Genomic DNA, 22,018 nt, shown 5'->3' with positions numbered 1-22,018 from the left:
TGAAAGAGCTGTATATAGATATAAAATTAAAGTCTAATATACATCATATATATTCATACTATAGGATATATACATAGCTTATATAAAATTAAAAATAAGTGCACTTAAAAGCATTTAGAGTAATAACTGGCTTCATGGTTAACAGGATTAGAAAGAAATTGGTGCAAATTTTATTGTTAATCAGTAGTGCTAGGAAATAATAATTAATGTAATGAATATATATAAATAGCAGAAAGCTGATTTAGGATTAAGGGGATCAACGTGAGCCTCAGGAGGTCTGTCTTCATTTCCCTGCACTTTTAAGACTCTTCCCGTTTGACTGCTGATTGTATCGCTTCAGTATTTGGGTGTCTGACTGCTTGTAGAATCCATGGCAGGTAGTGTCATTTGAGAGTGCTGCCGGGGGGCACGGGAGTGAAGAGCATGGAAGTGGTTCCCCAGAACTGTGGGCTGAGATAACTACAGGGCGTTCATCCTAGAGAACTTGATGTTCCTGATCTTCAGGCACCTAAATCTATTGCTTTGGTTTTGGTAACAAGAGAGGCAGCACTCCACCACTGTCTGACTATTGTACATGCACAGGGTGCTGTGCCTCTCTCCTGTGCTGTGGCTCAGGGCAGCTCACCTCCTCAGCCACAGCCAAAGCTCCTCAACAGCAGTCCCAGTTTCAGTACTCCAAAGGGCTGTCATACATCTGCTATTATTTTTGCTTTGTTTTTCCAACCTGGATATGCCCTCTTTCTATTCCCACCTGAAAATGCTGATTTGGCAGGTTTTGAGTTTTCCTGAGAGCTTCCAGCTGCTTGGTTGTCAGCCTTGACATCCAAAAAGTGCTACCCTGTTTTGACAGTGTGATCATAAGATAGATCTGCACAAGAGCTCCTTGTGTTATTAGTTAAAATCATGTTTTTGTTTTGTTTTTCATCCTGCACTGACTCCTTGGAAGATGTGTGGTGTATCTCTATCACTTCAGGGTGCACTGGATGGATCTACTGCTTACGTCTCACATGTAAGTGCTAAGTTCAGCACTCCCTGCTGTTAAGCACAGAGTGGGTGATGAGGTCTCTTTGTCTCACGTTGACAGTTCCAGTATTGGTCAGTGGCTCTGGGACCATGTTCAAAGCACACAGCACAGAAAACATCTAGGGTGGGGGTGCAGATGTCCTGCTCATGTTTTGCACAGTTGCTTGGGCCCAGGCACTTAGCTCTGTTCCTCTGAGTCTCAGTTAATTTGCTTTCAAGACCACCTCCCGGAGCCATCTAATTGTCCCCAGGCTCTCTGTGAGGAGCCTGTACGCCCAGGCACTGGGGTCTCAGCATGGGGGAGCCCACAAGCTGTCAGGGCCTCTCAGAGCTAGATGTGACCACACAGAGTGGCAAAATGCCAGGGTTTTGCCATATGAACAGCACGCACACGCTGTGCTGAGTGTCCCAAGTGATCAAGGATGAACATGACCCCATTCTTGGCTTTCTCCTTTCCTCCACACTGGAGTGCCCTTTTATCTGGGAGGCTATAGCTCCACGTAGCCCACCCAAAGGTCCCACTAGTGAGCTGGGTGGTCAGAGCCACTTGCGAGAGTCATTGTCTGGTTCTGCTCACATGTTTTAACACCAAGTCTATTCTTCTTCCTTATCTGAGCACAGTCCCCTAGCTGTGCAGTCTGTGGCACATATAAATTTAGAGAAAATAAATAATTTGCTTTGTTGAAAAGCAACCCACAATATACTCATTGCCTCTTCCTTTTTCAATCTGCACTTATTCACTGTGCCCCCCTGGCCCCTCAGTGCTTTCTGCTCCCTCAGCATGAGCATGCATCTCCATTTTTATCAGTGTTTAGGACCCACTGATAACCCTCTCACCAGTGCACCGTCAATGCACTGGAGGAGAGCAAAAGAGTCATAATTCAGGGCCGTGATGCAGCAGTATGCTGGGAGGGGATGCTCAGATCGCTGTGGCGTGCCAGCAAGCTGTTGGCAGCTGTGCACCATCTACCAAAAGCAAGTAGCCCTGCTGGCATTCAGCTGTGCTGCCAGTGCTTTAGCACAAGGATATTGTCTTGAAATAGTGGTTTGCAGGCTTCCATCACAGGAAGGTATCAGCTGCACTGCAGGCATTAGCCACTTGAAACAGGATAGCAGTCTCAGGTATGCTGGTGCCCCAGCTTTATGCTAACATTGCTGTGTTGTTATCAGCCATTGGATGTGGCTGATGGGAGCTTTTGTGAGAAGTTACACCTGTGGGGTATCATCTAGTAACTCAGTTACTGTTGTCTGAGGAAAGCAGTTTGAATTGAAGCTTCAGGAGGACTTGACAGTGAGCAGAAAACAAGAGACTCGAACACCTGGCAATTAACTGTGACAAAGTCATTGAATTGCTGTTTTTCAGCATTTTGTTGGTAAGAGTAAGATTACCTCCCACCTAAAATATCTTTTTAGATGATGAGAGTAGTAAGAGGCTTGACTGGAATTTGGATCAGGCTCCTTAGAAAAGACAACACTCATAGTAGTTACCTGCCCTTAGATTCAGCTTCCCAACCTACTCACCTCTCTGCTTTTTATACAAGCCTTATGTTACCTCATGGATGGCAGGATGGATAGATGTGGCTCAGCTGTTCCCCATCACTTGACCCAGTCACATCTCGGCTATTGCTAATTGGGAAAACTCAGCTTGTTTAGCTCCCATGGACACCTGCCTTGAATGCTATCCATGTGAGCTTGAAATCAGTGGGGTTTATTTAATAGGGAACAAGAGCAGGGACTGACAAAAGTATTTTTTACCCCCCTGTTTGTAAATGCACATACCCTGGTGAGTGTGCAACTGGCCTGGGGTGGATTGGCTCCTCTTTGTCTTTGTCCTCACCCACATCTCCTACCTGCCCCTGACTCCTATAGAAAATCCTCTTTGTTGACATGCCAACCATTGTTTCCTAGCACACTTACCCTACAAATCCCTGCTAAGTGTATATTGTTGTCTCTCCAAGAAGGCATGAGTCTGGCAGCGTGCAGTTATGGGGATTGCATATGTGAGCATCAACTCATTACTCACGGCTTTTTTCAAAGAATTTTCAACTTAATCTTCGGTTGCCTCATCTGAAGGAAAGGTCAAAGGAAGGTGCAGAGAAAATGAAAAGCATGCAAAAGGTGGAGTGGCTTTGTGCTGCATTGAGGAATCTTCTGTGCTTTGCTTGTTGTGTAAAGCCTGTCGGAAGGAGGGGGGGAATAAACAAAAGAACTTTCTTCTCAGCATGTGCTGGGACCCAGCACTGCACATAAATGCATTGTTAGTTGAAATCAGTGTTTTGGTTTCTCCCTTCCTTTGTGAGATGTTGTAGAGGAAGCAGATTAAAGATTGCCAGCTTTCTGGCAAAATATACTGGTGGCATCATAATGACTTCATTATGGTCTCTAAATGAGCTAACAGACTAATAATGTGTTCAGGAAAAAATACACATTATGAACATGCACACAGGTGTAGGGTTAACCCTTTCTTTGGTGCCCCTTGCTTCAAATCCAGCGTAAACCACAATTCTGTGCTCTACTAGCTGGGCAGTAAAAGATTTAATTTGACAGCTGCGTGCCAACTAATTGCAGCTGTATTTTTTTCTGAGTTCATCTACAATGCAAAGAACATGGCAGCTGTTTGTTTGTTTGCTTGCTTGCTTGCCTGGCGGTGGCTGGGAATGCTGCTGCTAGGTTGTAATGCCAGCGGAGTGGTGAGTAGGCTCTGTGAGACCCTGCAACTCAAATCTTTTATTGAAAAGGCTTACAGAGGTGGTTTATATCACCCAGCACTGTTTTGATTATGTCTTGTTGCTGTATTGCTGCATAAAACTTTTTCACTGGAGGAAATGGAGAACAGGCAGTAGGCCAGATCCTTCTGCCCAAAATAATTCTTTGCCTGTGTTGCTGATCCTTAGATATAAGGAAGAAATTCTTTACTTCTGGGTGGTGAGGCACTGGAACAGCTTGCCCAGAGAAGCTGTGGATGCCCCATCCCTGGAGGTGCTCAAGGCCAGGCTGGATGGGGCTTTGGGCAACCTGGTCTGGTGGGAGGTGTCCCTGCCCATGGCAGGGGGTTGGAACTGGGTGGTCTTTGAGGTCCCTTCCAACTCAAACCATTCTGTGATTCTGTCTCCTCATGAATGGCTCTGAACCTTTGGCATCGCTGGGCCCAGATTCTTAATGTCCTCATCACAACTCCTAGAGGCCTCTCAGCCACCTTATCTCTGCCTTCATCACTTTCAGCCTCTACTCATCTGTTGCTTAAGTCTCTACATTTATTTATTTATTTATTTTTTTCAGATTAATTAAAAATCTTCCAGAATCTCTTTGCCAGACATGTTTAGCTCTTACATATTTGCTCTTGAGGTTTTCTGTGTGTAGTAATATGGATATTGTTGTTTCAGAATTAGCCCATGGAAGTACAGGATGCACAGGATGTTCTGCACATGCTTGACAAAGCCAACGTTTTCAGAACATGTGGGACTTTTACTGCGTGTGAAGACCAATTATTAAACAGTTGTTCAGGCATCTACAATATGGGTCAGAAAAATGGGGTCTACCTGCCAGATACGTGTCCTGCACAAGGTACTTACTGATCAGATACCTTTGCTGTATAGTGGAGTGTGCCCATATAGTGAAGATATCTGTGATACGCAGAAGTCTGTCAGCTTTGCTACCCAGGTCTCACTGCATCTGCCAGAGGTCCAGAAATCCAAACAAACATAGGAAGTTCAAAAAATGTCCCCAAATGTCCTAAAATAGGAATAATTTCTAGATGGAAGAAGGGCATTCAGGAATAGAGAGGTTCAGGAAAATGTGAACAAAGCCATCTTTAATGTAAACCATCCTTAATGTACAGACATTGCTATCCTATGCCATGATTTTTTGAACGTATATGTCCTGCTTTCTGATGGGTTTGAATCCAAAGGCTGACTTTGGTATTTAGGAATAGGCAGTATCTGATGGAAGCTCTTAGGCCATTGGCATCATGTATATGGCCTCTTTCTTTCCCATGTGATATTTACTACAAGGTGAATTCATACTGCAGTGGATGGTATGGCCAAGGCAAATGATCTTCTAGGGTCTCTGTCTTCTGCCTGCCCTCTATTTGCACGAATAGCGTAGGAATTTTCTATCTTTGAGATGGCTGTTTGCCTGCCAGCTGTGGCTGAATGTAGTCATTGGATGAAAACATTATGAAAGGAGGACAAGAGATGAACACTTACATGTGGATAATATGACCATACTGGAATTCTGTCTTTAGGAAATGAGGCCAGTATCTGTTAGTCCATTTCCCATTCTTCCACCTCACAAAGTGCTGCAACACCATTTTTCTGGCCTTACACTACATGTAAACATACCTAATAACTTTCTGTCAACAAAGAATCTAGGGAATATTGTGTTCAGTGTCCTGATCTTATCTGTTCAACCCATACGCTGGGTCTTATCCCCTACTGCTTGTACGTATCCAAGCAGTACTTGGATACGTACTGCTTGTACTGGTCTGATAGAGAGTTGTCTTTCTCTCTTGTTTTTGTGGTGTCATGTTTGGTAACGTCATCTCTCATCTGCCTTGTCGTCTAATGGCAATGTTACATCTTTAATCAGAGTTCTTTCTGCTTTCCCACACTGTGCTTCACTAGTGGAAAAGTGTCCCAGGAAAACCTGTGAAGTCACTTCATTATTCCCTTTCAGATTCTCCTCCCTGGGCTTCTGGAACTGAAGCTTGGCTGTGACAATATGCTATGCTCATGCTGGTGTGCAGGTTGAAGACACTTTCTTTGAAGAGAGAGACTGCAGAGCCCAGGAGTCTAGTTGGCATGCTTCAAAATGGATGAAACTTCTTATATATCAGGAGCATTGCTTCAGTCTTTTTTATCAGTCAAAGCCCTTTGCAATTATAAATTTCAGTAAGATAATCTGTGAACCTCTGATTTACCATGCTCTGTGCTGTCCTTGCCAAAACTGATAACTATATGCAGATGTATGTGTAAGAAAAGACGCCTGGGATTGGTTTATAAACAGTATATAACAAGCAGTTCTTCTGTAAAACAAGCTATTGTTTATGTATGACTGCATCACCACTGCGTCTTATTTTTAGGGTTTCTGTAAGAAGTGGGCAGTTGCCTTCAACAAGCACATAAGGAGCTTGGCTGTTTGGTGAAAAATGGAAAACAGATAGAGAAGTTTTTTGACTGAGGGCAAAATATAAGCTATGAGTGGCCATTATCCATATCTTCTATTCCTCCAAGTCTGCAAGAAAGCAGACCCAGGAGTAATAAAAGCTGTTGAGCTGGCATGAATGATTCTTTAGATAGTGTTCTGTTTAAGCCTTCACTCCTTTCAAGCTATTTTCTTACTTTAAAACTGCTTTTTAATATATGTAGCTTAGGAGCTCTTTGTAACAGGCAGAAAAACCTGACCGCACACAGGTGCCATTCATGAACAACGTCACCTTAGAAGAAGAGTATATGGATTTTCTTTGGTGACACAGAGGGATTCTTTTGTAGGAACTCTGTTTATTAAAACAGGTAATGTACATAAAAAGCAGAGAGTCATTTTCTGCTCCCATTGAACATATTCAGTCTAGGACTTTCAGACTGATATAGGTATCTGGCAACTTTAGGTCTCTGGGAAAGTGGTGGCCTTGTGTGCTTTGTTAATCACTAAAATGACTGGGAGTGAGCCTGAACATAAGAAACCTGGCCTGATTTTACTGGAGTAGCCCAAACACATAGCAGATAGAGGTCTGGCCATGAAGACTCAGTCCATAGCCATTGATCTTTTTTTTTTTTTTTTTCCTATGTACTGTCAGGTCTTGAAGAAGCTGGTGATCAGCTCTTGTTCTCAGTTCTTGACCGCAACATGATTGTGCTGTAGACTTAATGGCTCACATCTTCCTTCTTTTCTAATCCTTTTTTTCTGGAATGTAAAGGAAAAAATATAGCACACAATGCATCAGCTTCCTGTTTCAATACTGTGAATGTTTTATGGAGACAAGCCAGCTTTGTTCCCAGCAGCATGTTTGCGTGGGATTTGGATGCAGAGTGTTCCTATAGGGACAATGAACATGTCACCTGGAAGAGCAGCTGGTTTGCATACAATCTCAGCTACTGAGCTGTTCGGTGCCAGGAGTGAACACTGTGGCACTCATCAAAATGCCTTTCATTCATGGTAGCATAAAGCTTAGCAGCAGTTGAGTTTGCATGGTCTCACCACCTTTCTGTTTGTCTGCTCTAAAGGTGAAATCTGTCACCAGCATGGAGAACATATTCATCAGTGAACATTTATTGATAGGAAAACAATTGAAGGAACTGAGCACTTTCCAAAAACAATAAGTGGGCTTTAAGGAAGGTATATTTGATGTATAAAATTCTTCTTGTTACCGTGTAACACCCCTTGTGAGGATACTACACCCTGTACAAATATGTAGGAGTTAGTGAGAACAAGACCGTTCATGTAGGAGAAAACAAAAAATTTCTTGTAACAAGATATAAAGCAATCCTAACTCCTTTGATGGTGATGGAAAACATCCACTAATACTGAATGAGCTTTGGATGGGGCCTATAGCAAGTGCAAGAAAGCATTACAAGGAATCCAGGTCGTATCAATGGAATCATCTACTTTCTCTCCAAAAATGATTTGGAAGTGGTATTCATTTTGGGAAAGGCTTTTTGTGGTTTTGTGGGTTTAACACCAATGCGCATTAGTTGGAAATGATTTCATCCTTGTTGGACTACTGTAGAAATGAAAACTATTATTCATACGGATGAGGATAGTACAGGTATTTAAACACAATTACAGGCTTACACTAAGATGAAAAAATGAAGTAACCTGAATTAATACTGTGAAGGTTAAGGTGATGGTATGAAGGAAAGTGAGAAAGGGGAAAGGAGACCTAGATGTATTAAAGGGGATATATGTCATAGGGTATGGTTAAAAGAGGAAACAAAGACCCCAGGGAAACCTAGCAGAGGACTGATGAGATAGGTGGTGAGGGGGGGCTCTTGGAAAAGACTGGAAAGGAAAGAGAAACTGAAACATGGTTTGGAGAATGTAGGACATCTGTGAGAGTTTCCTGCTGATTATACACTGTTAAAAATGGCAAGTCACTAGCTGCTTTCTGTGTTTGATATTTAGAGGAGATTCTGCATTTTGTCTCTCAACATTCTTCTTCTGCCTCCCTTGGACTGGCATAACTCTGTAATAGAGTCACAAGACATCATTTAAAAAAAAAAAAAAAAAAAAAAAAAAAAAAAAAACAACAACAAACAAAGACTGAGAGCTTTTTGTTGGTTTTGCTCTTTTTTTCAGAAAGAGCCTAGCATTGACCTAAGGCTGTTCCCAATGAAGTCAGTGGTAAAGTTCCCACTGACATTTCATTAGAGAACAGTTGTAGTGTCACGGAGGCTTTTTGAAAATACTGCCCTCTGCATGCCAAACAAATCAAGAGCAAACAATACGAAACAGATCCTGCAAATGAATTAGTTTCTGTCCCCTTTTCTGGGCCAGAAGTGACAGGAAGTGTGTGCAACCAAGTGAAGACTCTGAAAGTGATGGGGTATGGAGGTGTGCAGTGGATGTATTTTAGGATCTGAGGGGGAATTCCTTCCAGCAGAGGTGAAAAATAGTCAAATTCTGAGTTACAAGGGGCTGTCATGCCATGTGTGGTTGATACATGCATCTTTCATGTTTCTTTGTCCCTGTCTTCTAATTAAGGTAGAGATGTTCAGATCATCCCATGGTAATCCCTTTCACCTTCTGCTTTTGGTGCTTTAGAAATCCATAACTCACTATGGTCTACAAGGAAACACTTTTTTTTTATAGTAATTTTGTTTGTGTTGTGAGAAGCAAAGTCTGTGAGGAGATTCGTATCCTTTAGTAGGTCAGCTGGTATTTTGATAGATTTCATTACCTCATTTACAGCAGTGTTTTCAAGAATTTTCTGACAGTGGACACTGATTTTTTTTTTTTTTTTTTTAACAGGCGAAACATAGCAGAAGCATACTGACAGCTGTTCTCAGTCACTTTTCCCAGATCCCTTGTAAGCAGTTCAAATGTTGCTATGGACCTGTAGGCCAGATGGCCGGCACTAATTCAGAGGCTCTTTTGAGGCTTTTACCCTTCCTTTGGGTAAAAGCACAATGAAAGAGACAGCCACTGCCCCAGAAAAGCGGCAAGTTAAACAGGGAAGACATTAAGAAGCATAGGTACAAAGAGGGGATGGACTTTGAACCCCTTTACTTTCTAATGATTTATTGATTTGTCATTTTTTAAAACTAATTTACAAAGAAGAGTGCCACTAGTTTCTGTTAATCCCTCAGTCCACCTCTATCATTATTTGTCTGTAGGAAAGGGATGAGGCCCATCTGTGGATATTAAAAATAGCTCACACTTTATCAAAAGCTTTCTTGTATGCAGAAGCTTTTTCTACATGCAAGGCGTCTGTGTGTTGATTCAAGGTTTTTGGTGGACAACCTTAGCTTCCTCCTTCCAGAATTGTTGGGGTAAATACTTGGAAATATTTGAAGCAACACCACAACAGTATGTCTGTAGTTCAGTGACTTGTAAATTGTGCCACATCTAAAAACTGTCATCAAGCAAGAATGCAGTCTAACATGTCTGAATGCAAATAGGTCACTATAAACGTACTCTGAGTGGGGTCTTGGTTACCCTATTTGTGTGAATATGTACCTATCTCACGTTAGTGTTGGTGAGAAGTCAGTAATTTATGCTGATAGAACACTCTGAAGGTCTGAACACATTGTGCATGCCTCGTATTGCTATTATATGTGGTCAGATCATTAAGATATGGTACGTTAGCTGGCTTTGAACAGACATGGAAATGTTATATATCCGGTTGTTAAGTGTTCTGCCCTGCCCCAGGTGCAGAGTCCAGCACTTGTTCTTGTTCAACTTCACGTTGGTGATTGCCCAGCCCTCTAGTCTGTCAAGATCTCTCTGCAAGGCCTCTGTTCTTGAGGGAGTCGACAGCTCCTCCTAATTTAGTATCATCTGCAAACTTATATACATTTGAGTTCTGCATCCAGGTCATTTATGAAAGCATTGAAGAGCACTGGCCCTAAAATGGAGCCCTGCAGGACCCCACTAGTGACTGGCCACTGTTTAGTATAACACTTTGAGCTCAAACTGTCTACCAGTTGTTCACCCACTGTATCATATATTTATCTAGCTGCATGCTGGACATTTTGTCCAGAAGGATACTTGTTTTTTTAAGGTCTAATTCAAGAGCTTTTATGTGGTAAGACAAAAGGCATTTGTCTTAGAACAGGTGTAAGGATTTCGGCTCAAACAGCAAGACATGCTGCTCTCTTCCACTGTCCTGCTTCTCCCCACCCCATATATTTCTTTTATTGTGTGATTTTCTCGTGGCTTGGTCCAGGAGATTTCAAGTCTGTTAATCTCCCAAATCACAAATTTTCTAGTTCAAATACTTAGGACTGAAGTGACCATGACGCCAGTATCTTCTTTTGTTTTACCTCACATTGTCTTATACAATACTGTTGTTCCCTTTACTTGCTCTCTTCTGCACCTTCTGTCTTCTGCTTAGACCCAGGGCTTGTCAGCCTCAAGGTGCTCTGCTAGGCTGGGAAGGTCTTCCCCAAATTACACTTCAGATAAGTTTGGGAGCTGCCTCCTACAACGTCAAGAGGCCACCTATTAGCCGAGTGGTGGTAACTTCTTCCCATGTGAGGCCAGAGGGTGTTGCTGGCTGAATTCAGGGTTTTCTGGCAGCCATGTGTTTGAGCGCTGTCTTTTCACCTAAGAACCGGCAACTTCCCATTTACAGCAGCCTAGTGAATACCCTAGCGTCCCCCCACCAGCTGTGGTAACCCTCCTGCAGCTTTCTCCCTGATGTTGCATACCCCTCATTTTTTTTCAGACATGAGGCTCCCCAGTTGTTTTGCCAGGAGTCAGACATTTCAGATCACCCCAGAAATGGATACCTTGTTTAAGGTCTACCAAGACCCTACTGTGGGATGCCTTTGGCTAAACTCTGGGGACCAGAGATCAGGCACTTAGAGAGGGAAAAAACATATCCATCCATTTTTGAGGGGGAGGTTTCTGCTTTGGAGTATAGGGTGCTGCTGGCTTCATTTCCTCTTGAAGTCTTCAGGTTAGTGCTTGCACAGGGTGAGAGGCTTGAGATGAGATCTCATCCACAGTTGTTCATTTTACAGTTCTATTAAAAAAAAAAAAAAAAAACAACATGGGGGAATTTTCTAGATTCCGTCCAATCCATAATAACTTTTGAAAAGTTAATTTGCTGCAGCTGCTTTATAACTTCTCCTAAGGCCGCAACTCAACATGATTACACAACCGCAGTAACTTTTATGGCTGAGTGGAAACACTATCCTGGTTTTGTTGTTCTACAAAAGCCAATATTTGGTTTAAAGATTCCCTTGGATTTTTAATCCACTTTGCTAGGAAATCTCACTCACCACCACTATTTTGAGAAACTTCACCTGCTTTTGTACTTGCTTCTTACCACATATTCACCAGATCGAATACATGTTGGAAAAAATGACTGCCCTCCATCCTCCAGGGAAAGTTTCTAAATGTGAAATACGTCATATTGGTATCTTCTATTAGGCTGTACTATGCAGGTCTTAATGGGGATTCAGCTTAGGTACTCTGTTCCTTCTTCCTGATAAACCCCTTCTGTGTGAGAACAGAGGGTTGAACACAACATCCAGCTGGCCCCTGGGTATGCTAATAAAAGTTCTCCTTCTCCAATCATCCAGCTTTGCCTAAGGAGTCTGTCAGCAAAAATAAAAAGGATATTTCTATTTAAATACCATACAGTGTCTGCACATTGAAAATATTTTTACCGTGGTAGCATACATGCCACTGCCAATAAGGGTGTATTGTTGTTATAAGTTGGCTGTTAAAATTCAGCCAAGACTAAAAATTGCCATAGCAAGTCCCAGCCTAGAAGGTATTTGTTTATTTTGACAGGTTATTTAAAACAGAGAATGAAAAATAATTAGTGGTTTTGGACTTCTACCTTGTATTTTTCTCTTTAAAAAGGTCTTAGATTATATTTGCTGGTGACTGGATCCTAACAGAAGGCTTATCTCTTGGGGAAGTGTGGGACTGAAAACCTAGCAGGCAAATTCTGGGGTTCCTTTTTTAGGAAAAAGCCTCTAGTTAATTTTCAGGGTGAGAACAACTGCTAGACCTTTCTGCCCAGCAAGTGTTGAGTTTTTCACCACTGAAAACACAAAAGGGATATTCAATGACGGTTGAAAATCAAGTGTAATTACAGAGACATAATAAACATCAGTAGGAACAATCATTTTTGCATTTCTCTGTTTGGATAAGGGATTAGAGCATTTCCACCTATTACACACTGAGGCTCTGCAAGGCCTGAAGCAATAAAAGTGTGCTCCTGGGTCCTCTTCATTCGTAGGTGGAAAGTTATTGGCTCAGAGAGATCAGTCCCTGTGTGATCAGCCTTATAAACTGAAGACAGGCACCTAAGTTTATGCATAGATAATTGGCCTGACAGCCAGGGAACATGGTGCTCTCCCCAAAATTCGGTGGGATGCTTGACTAGCTGTGTAACATGGCTACATAGGTGTTGAACCAGAGACATATAGGTCAAAGATTTTTAAGAAGTGGTTGCTGAAAATAAGGGTCCTAAATCTATACTTAGATAAACAAACAAACACCTGATTTTCAAGCTGCTGAGCACCCAGTGGCTTGGCCACAGGTTTGAATATTTTGGCTTACGTGACTTGTCCAAAGCCACACAGGAAATCTGCTGCAATTCCAGGAATAGAGCAAAGATCCTGTGCTTTAACCACAAGTTGGCTATGTTTTATTTGTCAGCAGTCATTCCCACAAGGAGACTAAAGCAGGGATCTCACTGCTTCTCAAGTCAGCAGGGTTACCTTCTGGTAATGAAGCTAAAAGATGTTCCTTGTTCTCTGAGCACTAAGTTATGCAGAGGACCCTGGAAGAGCAGCTGGGTACTTTGAAGAGTCTGTCTCCTTTAGGACACGCAGGATTGGACATCAAGGCTAAAGAACAGTGTGTCCACATCTGCTTCATCTGCATTTCAGGCTGCTGCATGGGTAGTAACTGTGCAGATTGGAAGCACTGTTGTAGTTGTGGAGGGGAGTGATAGGGCATGCCCTTTGGTTTCTTTAACAAGCTGCTTCTGGGCTATCCAGCAGGACAGAAGCTCCACTGCGCACAGCTGATATTTTTTCTGCTGCCAGCCATGTGAAGGTGGACACCAGTCCGTGAGGACACCAGTCATGTCCTCTGCCTGATATTGCTCATATGGCCGCAGGGCCAGCATCAACTTGTGTGTGGCTCTCTGGCTCTAAACCTGCTCTTGCCCCCCGCCCACGTTTGCATGCACGTGGCTGCAGGGGTGGACTTCTGACTCTCTAAAGCAGAAGGGTTTGAAGGTCAGTGGCCAGAGCTGGAGCCCAGGTTCTTCTTCCAGTGGCTGCATGCAGGAATGATGAAGCACACCACAGGTCAGGTGTCCAACAGGCAGCACAAATGTGGTTTCTTCAAGGAGTCCATGTAGTGTGGATGAGAAGTGTGCTTTAAGCCAGCTCTTAAGCCCATGAGTGCAATGCAGGGATGACCTTAGAATGTTTTTAGGAGATCTCTGCATAAACATAACTTCCGTCATGCCACCAGGTTGATGATATCAAGCATATTGAAACCAATTGAATCCTAAGACCAGGCTTAAACTGATAGAACTAGTTGTTCATTGATGTTATATTGTTTTATGTTATCAGGATCAAATTTTATTTTGTTTGGTTTTTATGAAAGAACCAGTTGTTGTCTCTCAAATTGCATTTAACTACAGTTCCCATAAATACCAGAATGGATTTGAAAATCTGTTATTGCACATTGCAGTTTGTGTCTATTATCTTGAACTGTTTTATATGGAGATGTTGTGCAGGTAAGAATGGTATAGGAAAAAGGCGTTGAGCCATGTCTTCTATAAAGAAAATGTTGAGACTCTCTTCAGGGTATATGCATTTGATATTGTATAATGCTAGACAGTGGTTTCCAAATGACATCTTATGTAACTCCTGAGTCAAGTAAGATAACAAAAAGGTCTGTGTTGCAGTAAAATTACCATAACTAAAAAATTTCTGAACATATACTTATATACTTATTGCTAAACCAGTAAGGACAATTACAAATTACAAAGTAGAAAATGTTTGAACATTCATTACCATATTTCTTATATCAAGGCAAACCACACATTCCTCTTAAACGTGTGCCAAATATGAGGCTTTAAGCAAAATGTTTCTTGAATTATCCAAGTACAAGGAGCATCCGAGTGATTTTCTTAATTGTTCTGATTGTTTGGTTCTATCTGAACAGATTTTCTTCTCTCTTAAAAAGAAATACATTGAACTCTGGACAGACAAAACACAGAAAATTTCAGGCTACTCAGTCATATGAAGAGGGGTAGGGGAATTGCAAGTGACAAGTGGGTTATATTGGAAATCACATTTTGGTTTCAACAATAGGACTGATATCTTGATACTTGCATTTAAGAAATGTGGATTTCCACATACTAAGCATCTTTCATGAATTACTGCAGATCTGACAAATTTGAGTTATTGTGCTCCCCCTGGGAGATTTTTAAAGCCAGTTGTAACAACAGATTATATGAAACAGCTGGCCAAACAGAATGAGGAACCAGTTCATTGGCATTTGATGAATTAATAAAAACAGGCACAATACAAATTTCAGCAATAGCTAGCAATTCTCCAGGAGAATTTGAACCAAAAAGAAAAAAGCAGAAATCAAATTACAGCAGCTGTTTGGCCAACAGGTAGGGGGTAGCAATTTTTTCATGGCTAAGTTCTTGCAGCTTATGCAGATGATAACAAGAGTGCAGTGCTTAAATAAGTTTATGGCTGTTATTTTGTAGAAAAGCCAGTGAAAGAGACAGAGGTTGTACATCAGATTGTCTGCTAATGCAGGGACAGAGAACAGCCTTGGGTGTCCTGTGGGGAATGAGTGGCCTTAGGGACAGCAATCCTTTCGCTGTTGATTTTACATTCCAGTGGCAAGCGGAGGGCTTTCAGAATCAATCTGTATGACTATCTGAAGAAATGGGGAGAGGTATTTCACAACACCAATAGCACTGAACTTTGTGGTGCTTATGTTTTCTATAGAGGTTCATGTAGAAGTTCCCATGCAGGATGCCATCTTAACCTGAGAAAACACATGAAGGTGAAACATCAAGAGAAGGAGCTAAACAAGCAACTGATGAAATAAATAGTAATGAATTATCAGGGCTGGATGGCTTTTACCCTGGAGTGCAGAGGGAAAACAAATGGAAACAGCTGAAATGGTGCTTACAGTGTGCTCTCTGTCACCACCACACCTGGTGGAATAAAGAGCCATGGTGCACGGGGATAATGGAGGTTTCTGAAAACCTTTTGATGAGGCCACTCACTATACACTGTTAAAAAACAAACTAACAAACAAACACAAATGGTTCATTAGATAAAATGTAAAGATAGAAAAAAAAAACGGTAAGAAAAAATTATCAGATTTCCCTGTGGAGGGAGCTGGCCAGGAGAATCCCGTTGGGATGTCAGCTGGGACCTGTGCTGCCCATCACACCTATCAGTGACCTCCGGTGAAATTTCACAGACTTTCCTATACAAGTGGTACTACTTTATGGCTTTACACAATCCAAAGTAAACTGCAAAGAATTTCAGAAGGCTCTGAAAATACTGCATGATCAAGTGATAAAATGGCATATGAAAAGCACTATTGACATATGCAAGATAGTACATATGGGGGGAAAAACACCCTAGCTATGAGCAGAGTGGGATCTAACCGAGCTACTGCTATTCAGAAAATTGGGCTGGGAGTCACTGATAATTCAATGAAAAACCAACTCAGTGTTCAGTGATGGTCAAAAAGAGAGACAGGAAGGGAGGAACAAAAACAAAACAAGAAATACATTATGCCTTTGTTCAAATACATCATGTGTAGTTCTGGTTACCACAGCTAGAAAAAAGGTAGAAGAGAGGGCAATAAAGCTGATCAGAAATATAGAATGGTTTCTGTAGTAGAAGAGACTAATGGATTAGGGAGGTGATGGATAGTAATGTAGGTCCATAAAACCATGAAGAATGAGGAAAAGGGAAAGATTTCTCATTGTTTCTTGTAATAAAAGCAGTAAGGAGAAGCTAATAAAAGTATCAAGCAGAGGTTTTAAAACAGGCCAGAGGAAACACTTTTTAATGCAATGTATGTAATTAAGTTGTGAAAGTCTTCATCACAACATACTGTAGAGGCCAAAGGTTTAAATCAGTTAGAAGACAGATTAAACAAATACACATAGGACAGGTTTGTTTGTAGCTAATAAACACTGGCTACAGCCCCAGCCCAAACAGTAAATAACCGATTGCCAGAAATGCAGGTGTGTTAGGGAAAGGACTACGGTGTATGTGCTATTTCCTACAGTCTTTCCACTAATGAATCCCTGATCACAGTTAGAGGCAGTCTCAGATCCAGCAAACCATCTATGCTGTTTAAATTTGCCCTGTGTAGAGGCAAGAGAAGTGGTCAGTGTTAGGGAGTTTTAGGAGGTGGCATTCTCCTTCTCCAGCTCTTCCAGATATTTATTTGACCCTCAGTATAAATTTGAGTAGGTGGAAGATATACGTAACTGAAGCAGAAAATGAACGGCTTTCAGCAGCTGCGTAGTCAGTATATGTGCCTTCCTGGAGTATCACCTCTCCCATGTCATGAAGATATCCCCATAACACATAATGTGTGTCAGAAAAGGTAGTTGCAAGTCATGCGCAAATATCTTTTATATGATATCAATAGCTTTTTGAGGATGGATCCTTTCCTAAGGATATCCTCAGGCTGTAGATGTCTAGAGAAGAGATGGATCTTGAACCTTACCCTTGCGTCAACTTGTGGCATGGCATCTGCATAAGAGAAAACAGCCTCTGTATTTGAAAGGTAGGTGTTTGAAAGGAAGTCTCAGTTCAATCCCTGAGACAAACTTGCTATTATTGAGGACTCCACAACTGTTTGAGCAGTTGTATACCTTGCTGCATTTTTTTTTTTTAATTTTTATTAACTTAGAACAGGTAAGCCTGTGTCTGCAACCCATGTCCTGGGCTGTGTAGCTGGGAAGATCAGTGCTCTGCCATGTGTGGCATGCATGAAGGCAGCATGGATTGAGCTAGAGCAATAATCACAACTTTTTACCAGTTTTAGTATTAGATGAGGTGAGCATTAATTAAAGGTTTATCTACTTGCTTTACGGGAAATACTTCTAGAGGGCATGCAAACAGAGATGGGATTGTAACTGAATCCCTCTGTTAGGACAAAAGCAGTGTGGCATTGCTACTGCGGAGGTAGCCCTCGTTGACAGTGAGGCTGGTATTAAGACCTCACCAGAGACTTAACTGCAGTGTGTATCTTTATAAGATTTTCTAACAACACTTGCTCATGCTGTCATTTTTCCTTGCACTGAAGAAATGTCTGAGTCCACAAGGAGCTCTCCCTCAGCCTGGGGTAACACTTTATTACTTGCTGAATGCTGCAGGATCCTTAAGGAATCACGGTGCTGAGGCTGAATGATGACTGAAGGTTCTGTGTTTGTTTCTGTGTGTTTCTGCCTTGTTCAGCACTGTGGAGATCTAGCCCTAACTCTGGACATACCCTTGTTTTCTGATAGTGACTTGTTACGATTACCCTGGAACCCTGTTACTATCATAGCCTCCACGTCTTAAACACACAAAGGCTATGGGGAAACACCATGGAATCTCTGTTGTTTTGCTGAAGTGCATTAAAAGGTAAGATGTGTTTGATAATGCTGAAATACTTGAGAATATTGCAAACTTCTCCACAGCCCTTCAGTATGGTTAGCTCTGACCTAAAGCAATCCAGAATACTGCATTGCCCATGACCTTTTGAGGCACAAGGTTCTACCAGAAGAAATCACTACAGTCTCAACTCAGTCTTCTGCAGTAGGGTGCATTATCATTATAACCTAGTTAGGAATAATATGTGAAGGAGAACAGAAAGAAGTGCAGGGCTTGAAGCATATCAACTTCAGACTACTGGCTCATTTGAACTCTGTCCTTCAGCTCTTTTAGACAGGAGTTATTTTCAGGAGTGACCTAGAAGTTTTTAGTATGCTATCTCAGTGGAATAGCACTCCATCTTCCAGCAGCAGATACTGAATAGTTTATATGTTCTGCACTCATGCAACAAATATTTTTAAGCCAAGTTTTCAATGATTCTTTCAAATATTACTTTTTAATTTGAGGGAAATTTTGCTTTATAATTTTCAGAAGGTGTAATAGATTTTTATTTATTTATTTTTCCCCACAGGGCTTTTGTAGACATTTTTTGCCACACCAAGTGTGAATGACCTATTGTAATCTATTTGATGGGACTCAGTTGTGACGTTGTCCATTTTTCAGTGTCGATTTATCTAGGATAGAAAATATTACTTGTCCCTGGAGCCTGAACTCAGTTAACAATAAACACTCCATTGAAACATCCACAAGAATTTTTTCAACAGGCAAAAGCCCAATAAATTCTCAGCTGTTCAAAATGTGTAAGAATGAGTAAGAAAATGCTGCATAAAGGTTTTGGATGAAAACCTAAGTATTCAGTTATCATGCAGAATGTCAATCAAGGATTTTCCATGGGGGACTGAGCTGTTTGGCTGGTTTACTGAATAGCAGTCAAATACTTCAGGCCTTGAGCCTTTTCTAAAGTTATTTTAACAGATTAAATAAGAATCAGGGAAGCTATTAATTTTTCAATCATATGATCTTATATTTACTCTTGTAATCAAATCACATTCCCACCCCCACAATTTTACTGAAGAAATGTGAATCTCATACTCTGCCTACAGTTCAAAAATATTAAATTACAGAGAGTTTACTTTATATGGAATTGCTTAATCAGAATACAGAGTTCCACTAATCATATTTAAATATAGTCACTGTAAGCCAAATATTGACCTTAGGTTAAAAGATTTTTATGGCTTACTTAATGGAGACCCATTTATAGAGCACCACAAAGACTTCTAAATCATATACATGCAGGGCAAAATGAGATGATTAGAAATGCAGCAATGAACTGGCATAGACATTCTCATTCTTTGGAAATGGTATTATTTTACATTGCAACAGCTGTAGAGACACTGTAATTCCAATAAAAGTATTGGGGGGAAAAAAAAAAAAAAAGCAGGAAAGGAATGATTTTTGTCTTCAGAACAGTAGAGAATTCATGAAGGTAAACATGAAGTCCAATCCTTTTGTACCTCAGACCTTTATATCTTCACTATACTCTTCTGGGCCACCAACACAAGGTAGATATATGAAGGGGGAGATACATGTGCAAAGATATGTACCCATCTTTGTCCCCTTAATTTTTCTTCTTGTGATAGTAATGGTGTCAGCGAAGATTCTCAAAGGCACAAACAGATGTTTTGCTGCCTAGCTTTCACTAAAATGTGAGGGAATTAAACATTTACCCGGCAGTCATACCATTGAAAATTTCTGCTTAAGGTGCTAGCATTTCATGGTTGCCATTGTTCAGATCATGATTTTATCTACCCCTACTCATGGTAGGTGTAGTGTCAGTATAGTTTTAACTATATGGCAGGTAGAACAGTGTTGATTACTGGTACTCATAATGTAAAGTTGCAGTAAAGAGCAATTCAGGTGAGGCTCTGGCCAGGACATACTGTTTCATTGGATGATCTGGCTGCAAGAGCACAAACTTGAATTTGGTGGACTTGCTACTCTTGCATGGTGGGTTTCTTATGATGGTCTTATTTTCATTGGTTTCCCTTATCAAAGAATCAAAGAATGGTTTGAACTAGAAGGGACCTTGAAGATCATTTGGTTCCAAACCCTCTGGTTCCAACACTTTCCACTAGACCAGATCAAAGCCCCATCCAGTCTGGCTTTGAACACTTCCAGGGATGGGGCACCCACAGCTTCTCTGGGCAACCTGTTCCAGTGCCTTACCACCCTCTGAGTGATTACCTGTGCAAAATTTCTCTGGACTTCAGTAACAGGCAATTGGCAGCCTAAGCTACTGTGTCAGAATTTTTATTTACCTACCATTATAATCTTAAAGCTTGTACATTTTCACATGCAGTTTTTATAATAAACGTAGACACACAAAAATCAAGCTTTCTTTGCCTTGTATCCTATTAGCAACAACAAGCTTTTTTCCCTGCTCTGTTCTGTTTTCATTTTGCTCTCAATTTAATGCTCTCTGAGTCTTGTTTAGCTAACATTTCTGAGAATTGGAGGCAGAGGTGGATTGGCACTTTCCTGGGCTTAGAAATGGCTGAGCTAACCAGTGAGTGAATGTGGGCCAGACAGCTTAAGAAGAACTTTAGTGCTGATGGGCCAAAGTTGATGTCCTGCATCCCAGCAGTCCCTTGCAGATGGGCTTGCAGGAAAATAGCATTTAAACTCTCATCTGGCTTCAGTCAAGTCATTACAAGCCATGTAAGTTCTCCGCCGTTTTATCTTTCAGTGCAGTGGCCAACTTTTCTACGTTCAGACTGGCTCCTTGGGGAAGCTCATGTTGCAGCACCGAAACTAAGTGCAAACCCTCTATCTGTCTGTCTGTCTTTCCAGTCCTAAACCAAGATATTTATATCCTGTGCCTCACCGAAGCAGAGCACTGTGCCGAATTTCACAGATCCCACAAACTTTCATGGATGTGAGTAGGCAGAATTTGGCCTTGACCAACAAGCTGTGAAGCTGAATCAGCCCTTTTTCTTTCCAGTCTTTCACAAGTTTGTCCATGGGAATGGCTTCCACTGTTCTGCTTCTTGTCCAACCAACACAGCTTTCTCGAGGTCCTGGGTAGTTATCTGCTCATGGAAACAGAGCGCCAAGTTCCTTGAGGTGCTTAGGGAATACAAATTTGCAGTTGGCAGCTAGTCAGCACAGAGAGTCTTGGGCACAAGAGAGGGAAAAGGTGAGAGAGAATAATACTGTGTCTGATCCTGGTTTCTCTTCTGTTCAGCCTATCTGTCTACTGACCTGCAGGACAGTGACCTGTTAAAGCCTCTCTCAGCTGAGAGGCAAGATCTCCTTGGCCTTTGCAGGGGAAAAGGTATGCATCTTACCCTCAGGTGAAGACTAGAGGGGAAAATGCCACTTCCAGCCATTATTACCCCTCCATTGTGCTCCAGGAACAAGGAGAAAAGAACTTTCCACCACTAAAATGGCAGATACCTTGTATGAAGGGAGCAGTAGCAACACAGAAAGAAGAGAGTGACCAGAGATGTGAAATGACCATTCTATAGTAGACTGTAACTGAGAACAATACATGCACATGAGCATGATTAGGCCAGAAGGCATCAGAACGTGCAGATATGAAGCAAAGGGATAAACGTATGAAAAGGAGAATAGCCTGGGGGAAGATGTTCCCAGGGAACAAAAGAAGGAAGGAGTGGAAACAGGTGGTTATAAAGACAAATTCCCAGGTGACCCATTTTTTAATAATGGGGATTCTTAATTCTTGGAAACGGGGAAGAAAAAAATATTTTGGACATACCTGTAAGCCCAATGGCCAGACCTGTGAGGATTCAAGGAAGCTACCTACTGAGGTGAGAAGCGTCGATTCTCTTTCTGTCAGGAAGTGGTTGAAGACTTAAGCATTGTGTAGGACAAGGGAATCCACTGCAGGGTTGTGTTCAAAGTCTGATAGCTTTTGGGACCCACGAAGTGCAGAAGAAAATTACAAAAACAGATAAAATAGGAAGAGGGAACTGTACTGGGCACAGTGAGAAGAAAAGAAGATCATCTGGATCTCAAAAAACATTGACGTCCCATGTGGCTGATAAAGACATTCAAGACCAGTAGCAAATAGGGAACCCTCTGGTCTCTGATGACAGTACTACATGCTAGGAGCACACTGCCATTTTCCTCACAGAGATTGTGAGATTTCTGCTCCTGGATATGAGATTTCTTAAACTAGGGAA

At 41.6% G+C, this 22,018-nt stretch overlaps 2 long non-coding RNA genes across 3 annotated transcripts in view; both read left to right on the top strand.

Moving 5' to 3' along the window:
- The window catches only part of LOC311435833, a 129,422-nt gene that overhangs the window by 96,785 nt on the left and 10,619 nt on the right, over window positions 1–22,018 (top strand). For both annotated transcript variants that reach the window (XR_014692428.1, XR_014692429.1), the window contains one exon: window positions 947–1,009. This is a non-coding gene — a long non-coding RNA (uncharacterized lncRNA). The remainder of the gene's footprint in view (window positions 1–946; window positions 1,010–22,018) is intronic.
- On the top strand, window positions 3,263–6,305 carry LOC311435838. The gene is made up of 3 exons (XR_014692435.1): window positions 3,263–3,713; window positions 4,407–4,587; window positions 5,698–6,305. It is a non-coding gene; the product is annotated as an uncharacterized lncRNA (long non-coding RNA).

This window comes from Aythya ferina (genome assembly GCF_964211825.1).
Source record: "Aythya ferina genome assembly, chromosome: 1".
Lineage (NCBI taxonomy): Eukaryota > Metazoa > Chordata > Aves > Anseriformes > Anatidae > Aythya > Aythya ferina.
The sequence above is the reverse complement of the archived record's forward strand: the minus strand, read 5'-3'. Positions and strand labels throughout refer to the sequence as shown.